Source organism: Peromyscus eremicus, chromosome 11, assembly GCF_949786415.1.
Source record: "Peromyscus eremicus chromosome 11, PerEre_H2_v1, whole genome shotgun sequence".
NCBI lineage: Eukaryota > Metazoa > Chordata > Mammalia > Rodentia > Cricetidae > Peromyscus > Peromyscus eremicus.
In genome coordinates, this window is record NC_081427.1 from 44,891,389 (window position 1) to 44,898,746 (window position 7,358).

Below are 7,358 nucleotides of genomic sequence, written 5' to 3' on the forward strand. Positions count from 1 at the left end.
AGTCACTCTAGCCAATAATTGAGCTCCAGGTTCAGTAGGGATTCTGTCTTAAAACAGGCATGACCTCTGGTCTCCACATACACATGTGTGGGTGTGTGTCCCTGCACAGACACATGCACCTGCATGCACATTCCACACGGAAGCACACAAATGTATATAAAACATAAATATGTACTTCTTTTATTATTGAAAATGCCTAGTTAAAATCTGTGTGAGAATGACCGTACAGACGCATCTCTAGATGCTCTGTATCATCAGGCATGGTGATATCATGTATCACGCAGGATAAACGTTCAGTGGATGTTTGTGGACAAGATTAATTAATATCCCAACCAGGATCGCGGACAAAGTAGATTTGCTGTCTCTAGGCATTTGAATTCAGGAATTCCTCAGATACCTGAATTTTCTGTTCAGGCATCTGTGTTTATTTTATTCTTTCTACCTAGGCATCCCCCTGCTTCATCTCTCTCTTTGGCAACCTCACCATCCCCTCAAGTTTCTCAACAAATGACAATTTTTTTTTCATATAACCGAACTTGTTATGACGAAGAAGATATTATGGGATCCATCTTAAAGAAGCTAGATCGGCCGCATCCAGTTTTTCAAGACTTACCTTACCCTGGCTCCCAGTCACCTGTCCAGTGGGGATTTTCACTGTGTCTAGTCACCCAGTTACAGAACATGAGCCCTAGGACCTGCTAACAAACAAGTTAGTAGTTTTGAAATGACTTTTTTTTTTTTTGAAGTTGGGCGTATCCAATCATAAATGTTCAATGTGGATTTTTAATTCAAGACTTTAAAACACGGAGTTTTAGAAACTGGAAGTTGTCTGTCTGCTCTTATTTTTGTGAGTGAAGACTTATCAGTGATGTGTCCATTAGGGTCTTGTTTGAGGTCACCTGGCTACAGAAGAGCAGATTCCCTGTGTGCTGTGACAGACGTTTCTTCATAATTTAACCCTTACCGGTTCATCCTGGAGTGGAAAGTGTCCCAACTGAACAGGGGTAATTCTCATACTTCCTTACCCCCTCCCTTCCAGTCCCCATTTCTGAGCAGCAGAGCTGTGGTTCAATGCCACAGAAATCTGGAAAATATGAAAACCGGGTGCCCAGCCAATCTTGATGAGTGAACTATGTCCCTAAATTGTCATGCCTAAGCAAAGCCCTACGCTCTGCTGTTCAATGCATATATCTTCACGTGGGGGGAGGGGGAGGGGCGGATCATCAAATAGCAGGGATTTCATATTGTACACTGTCAAGCAGTGAAAAATTGTCATCCTTAGAAATGACTGACAGTTTCCATGCCTCATTTCTGCTACACTGAGCTAGGTAAAGTGAAAAAAAAAAAAAAAAACAAAAAAAAAAACTTCAGTCTTCTTATGCATTTCTTACTGAAAACGTGTGACAGGGCCATACATTTTCACTAGGAATTGATGGGAGAACGGGGGTTTCACAAGTTCTGGAAGTCTTTGAAAAGTGTCCCAATTAACAGAATGTGGCTAGCACCTCAAAAATAAAGTCAGCTGAGTGTTGCAGCGGCAAAGAATGCTGCTCAGAGCTCTGGGCTGTTGGCTGACTGCCTGGGGACAGCGGCAGCATTGGCTGGCCAGCTGGCTGAGCATGCGCCTATAAAGGACGCGGTCAGCTTACACCTTGGCAAACCATGCTTCTGATGGAAATTGTGGAGGTCAGCATCCAGGCACTCTCCCTGGTGAGGTACGTCAGCTCAGGCCACTGCTTTGGTACGAGTGGAGACCATATCTAGGTGGCTAGGAGTAGCAGGGCTAAGTCAGTACTCCGCAAACCGGAGTCCGTTACTGGGTCCGATAGACGGATCCTCCAGCGGAGGTGCAGGATGTAACTGAAGGAGGCGCACCATCTAACGCCTATGGAGACGGTCACGGGACCAAAACAAACCCATTGGCTCGCCGACAGACACACCTCTGCTCACCGTTTCCACTCAACAACCTTGTATTTAAGACTGAGTTCCAAAGTTACTGCTGCCCTGTCTGCCGCTGCTCATGCACAGTCAGCCTTGAATGGCTGTTGTTTTGTCTTTTATAGGTCCGACAGCAGTGTCTCCACATTGGCTTCTTTCTTATCTGTCTGTCTGTCTGTCTGTCTATCTATCTATCTATCTATCTATCTATCTATCTATCTATCTATCTATGCTTTTCAAGACAGAGTTTTTCTGTACAGACCTGGCTGTCCTGCAACCCACTCTGCAGACCAGGCTGAGCTGGAACTCAAGAGATCTGCCCGCCTCTGCCCCGCCTCCCAACCCCGCTGCCGTTTAGTGCTTTTTCAAAGAATGAAAGAACTACACACACACACACACACACACACACACACACACACACACACACACACACTCCTGAGTCCAGTCTGTAAAAGAGAGCCATTTAAAAACTGTTACAAAAAAAACAAAACACCCTCAGTCTCTCAAATTATTATTGTTGTTGTTATTATTATTATTATTATTATTATTATTATTTTGGGTTTTCAAGACAGGTTTTTCTCTGTAGCTTTGGAGCCTGTCCTAGAACTCACTCTGTAGACCAGGCTGGCCTCGAACTCACAGAGATCTACCTGTCTCTGCCTCCTGAGTGCTAGGATTAAAGGCTTGCGCCACCACCACCCGGCCTTCAAACGGATTTTTTAAAAAAAAAAACTTGTCAGAATTGATTCAAACACTTATATTTAAAAACAAGCATTCAATAAAACAGCCGCAAACTACTGTGAATAAGCCAAAAGACAGTGGAAGAAACACTTGCAACACTGAATATGAAACCAGCAGAAGGTCAGCATCCTTGCTGCCTGAAAGTGGACTACAGAAATGACCTGGGAATTTAGAAAGGAAGAAGTGGTGTCCAGAAGCATTCTCTACATCACTAGTACCAAAAATAACAATGGCAGCCAGTGTCTCCTTCCATCTTTCAGACAAGAAAAAACAGCCATCCTGAATAGTCATTTGATACTTCCATACACTGCCCATGTCAATGAAAAAAATGAAACCATGATTGCTGGGGCAGTGTGTGTGTGTGTGTGTGTGTATGTGTGTGTGTGTGTGTGTGTGTGTGTGTGTGTGTGTGTGTATGTGTGTAAATATAAACCTGCAGAAACTCAACCCAAAGGAGCTCTTACTGTATAAAGATGATGTATGAGCAAACTGGACAGACTAAACATTAAGAACAATACACGGTTCACCAAATTAAGCAAAACATATCCATACTATTATACAGTTCTTAAATCAGTTAGCATGTAGTCATATTTCTTTAAATGTGTGCATATAGCTAAACACATGTCTACATGTATGCATATACATGCATACATAGATGTACATAACTGTTTGCATCTACTTCATGCCTTCTCAAAGTTGTTCTCATTAGAAAAGACTGAGTTTAGCTGTCTGGTAATAAAAATGAAGGCTTTATTCATACATACTTACAAAATGTTTAAAAGCACAGATTTAAGGGACTTGATATGAAGAATAGAAGAACAGACTGGAGTAATTAGAATGGAGATTTTACTAAAGCTTGTGTGAATAATATTGAATAATGAATTCATTAATTTTCCTTTGCCAGAGATTGGCTTGAGTTAGGCCTTTAGACTTAAATATTAGTGAATCTGAAATATCATTTTACATATTTTCATCTACTAACAGAGAGGTTGGAGCAGGTGAAACACATTGGGAGATCTATGCTTCAAATCTATTACATTCCAAACACATCTAGGCAACCCATGACTTGTACCTTAGTTCAATATTGGGTGGTCATTATAAGTCTAGAATTTATTGTACAATTTCTAGTATGTGGAGGAGGAGAAATTGATGAAGGATATTAAAAAAGTAGTTGAGGAAAAAAAAACTATAAAAAAACAACAACAGAGTTTTAACTGTTATAAAAATTGGTTGGAATAGGATAGTTTAAAATTGCAAAAGTTAAATATAGTAAATCAAATTAGCATTAATATTTTGTGAATATATAACTGTGAAAAGATGGGCTAAATGACTAGCTAACTGCCTTTTTAATAAGACTATTGGTAATAGAATCAATTATGGTTCATTATTAACTATATTAACAGAAAATTAGGCTTTCCTAGCTATTCCAAATATGCAGCATTTTAATAGACCATGGTCCCTTGTCAACCTATGTGAAATGTAAAGGCTTACAAACCAGTTCCTTTCATGAACTAAACTAGATTAGATGATCAATTAATGGTTAAAATGTTATTATATCTCTTTTTAATATTTCTCATTGAAAACTTAAATATTCTTGATTCAACTTGTGCTTCTATGTGTGCAATATAATTTGGTCATAATTGGTTTCATTTTGATTTTCTTTACATTGGGGTTACTTATTATCTTTTCTCTCACCCATTGGGAATGCCAAGTACCAATTTTTGCTATTTAGCAAGTCAGCAAGGAGCTTCCTACTGAGCGCTTTAATTATGGTTAATTGAATATTGTAAATGGTTTTCAGGGCTGCCATCTTGGCAATCCACACAGCATTCTTCTCTACAGAAGTCAAAGCACCGAGAATTCCTTCTGCTCCTCCCCACAGAGTTACCAAGTCAAGTGTCAAGAGGGGTGAACTCCTGTAGAACACAACCTCTTTTCTTCAAAAATGTTCCATCACGTAGATGCTTTGCATGATGCCTAGAACGTGTTCACTGGGTATGGAACAACACCTGGTCTTTAAACAGAGTGATTTGGGTCTGAGGCATCTATCCTGTTCTGTTTTCCAGGCCACATCATCCAGCACAGCCTGTTCACTTGTCTCCCATAGACTCTTCTCATTGTCATGGACCAGAACCAAGGTTCCAAGGACTTTTTGCTGCTCCATCATCAAAAGAAAGAAGACAAAAGAAATTAGTGAATGGAGAGCCTCAGAAGATCTGAGGATATCAGCAATGTTACCAGCAGAAACCAAGAAAAAAGAAAAACCATTCAGCCTGCCTTCTCCTGTGCTTCATGTCTTACCATGCACAATAAACAGGAAATGAAGAAGTTATGGTTTTAGTTACATGAAATGTTGCCTTCTTAATCATTATTTCCTGTCCCATAACTATCGTTATGAACTGAAGACCAAAAGAAGCCTCAAACTATTATCTAGTCTCCCCTTCCTTGTCAAGGCTGTCCACAGAGCAAAACATCAAGAAAAGACTCCATCTCTGTTGAGGGACAGGTTTCCTCCGTTTTGCCTCATGACCTAGCCTACTGTAAATGGCATTTTCTTCCAGGACTTTTCTATTGTATGAAGCCACTTGCTATTAAATTTGAGGATCTCAGATTAAAAGAAACAAATTCAAGGCTCACTCTCTTAGTTCCTAACCACAGCTGCAAAAGGCTTCATACCTTAGGCCAAGTAATTTATAAACAGTAGAAAATTATGGCAACCAGTTCTTGAGGCTAGAGATTCAGTGTCTGGTGAGGCATCCCTCTCTCCTTCAAAGAGGATGCTTTCTTGAGCATCCTCCCAGGGAACAAGGGGCAAACAGGATCCTGGTGGATCCTCCATGATACCAACTAATTGCATTTGTGAGAACTCTGCCCTCATGACCAAATCACCTCCAAAAAGATCCACTTTGTGATACCATTACATCTGGGAACATAAATATTTGTGAGGTACAACTAGACCATAGCACTCACGTTTAGTCATTTTCCAAGGCTGGATGGTAATATGCTATATATGCTAATTTTTCTCCTGTCTCTTTTTCTTTCCCATTTCCCCTGCTTTGCTTGTATTTTCTCAACTATTTGATCATCATATATTGAATACAGATTAGTATATCTCTTTAAATCTTTTGTCATAGGGTTTGCATCTGCATGAACCAGTGACGGAATGAATTCAAATTTGTTAAAAGTGAAACAAACAAAAAGAACATGTCCTCAAGCTGCATTCTGAAATCACCTTCAATGGTTGCCATGATTACTTAACAGAGACAGTAATCAGAGTATACCAACACTCCAGCCCTTTCTGATGAGAAACGCCTTGACCACACCATTTTACCTTTCACCTCACATTTGCTCTTATGAATTTGAGCAGGGCTGGGCAGCTGACCAAAGAGTAGCCATTACTTTGGCCAGACAATAGTCTGTGATGTAACTTGACCCCAAAAGGTAAATCAAGCCAATGAGAATTTAAACTTCAACAAGCTGGTGGTATGTAGCAGGAAGGCTGGGGGATCCGAAATAGAAGAGTCTTCATTAAAGAGGGCGTGAGAAGCCGCTGTGCTGTATGCCACCCGATCACGAGGGAGCAGAAACCACTGGGAAGCCAGGGAACTGGTTAAGAGAGAGTAGAGGATGAGCCAGCTGGGAGCACAGCCACACTCGGAGGTAGGTGCCTCTGGTCTTGGATGCCTGCTTCTGCCTCACCCGGCCCACACAGACGCTCCTGGTACATCTTCCTGTTTCCCACAGTGACCTAACCAAGACTGTGTTGTTTGCAACCAATATTGCCAACAGGTATCAAAGCTTTTTCTTTTTGTTCTGTTCTCGCTGACTTGTGAAGTTTTTGTTTGGCCACTTAGGGAATTTCTTTTTCTCCAATAAGATTTAAATTGTTTTCGTCTTACAGAACTATATTTTCGAGTAGAAGTTTAGTAAAAATCAAGAAAGTAGAGAGGGATTATTATTGATATTCACTCGCCTCTAAGTAAGCACTATATTTATAAGAAAAATTCCCAATGCCAGGACAGTATTAGAGCATTTGCCTAGCATGTGTAGATCTCTGGGTTTGATATCCAGCCAACACCCACACCCACACTCCCCCAATCTCCTCTCCCCCCCCCCCAACACACTACACATGTACTGGTTAGTTTTATGTCAACTTGATAAAAGCTAGACTTAACTCATTTGGGAATAGGGAAGTTCAGTTGAGAAAATGTCTACACTAGATTAGTCCGTGGGCAACCTGTGGGGCATTTTCTTGATTGATGGTTGAGGAGGGAGGGCCCAGCTCTTTGAGAGTGGTGACCCCTGGGCTGGTGATCTTGGGTGCTATTAGAAAGCAGGGTGAGCAATCATGAAGACCAAGCCAGGCAGCAGCACTCCTCCATGGCCTCTGCATCAGTTTCTGCATCTAAATTCCTGTCTTGAGTTCCTGCCCTGATTTCCCTCAGTGATGGACTGTGAGCTGGAAGTATAAGGTGAAACAAATCCTTTTCTCCCCAAGTTGCTTTAGGTCATGATGTTTTATCACAACAATAGCAAGCACTCTTACATGCACAGACCCCATATATCTATGGAGAGAGATTCTCTACTTCCCTTCAACTGCTTTTTAAATTTCCCAACAGAGACTCATCTTTGATGAAGCTCCTGTCTCATACTTGTACAAACTGTTTTTCCCTCTTCTA

At 41.0% G+C, this 7,358-nt stretch overlaps 1 long non-coding RNA gene across 1 annotated transcript; it reads left to right on the forward strand.

Annotated features, from left to right (window-relative positions):
* The first annotated feature begins 1,585 nt into the window (after positions 1-1,585).
* LOC131921870 (uncharacterized) lies at positions 1,586-5,009 on the forward strand. The gene is made up of 2 exons (XR_009382125.1): positions 1,586-1,715; positions 4,746-5,009. It is a non-coding gene; the product is annotated as an uncharacterized LOC131921870 (long non-coding RNA).
* Positions 5,010-7,358: the final 2,349 nt, after the last annotated feature.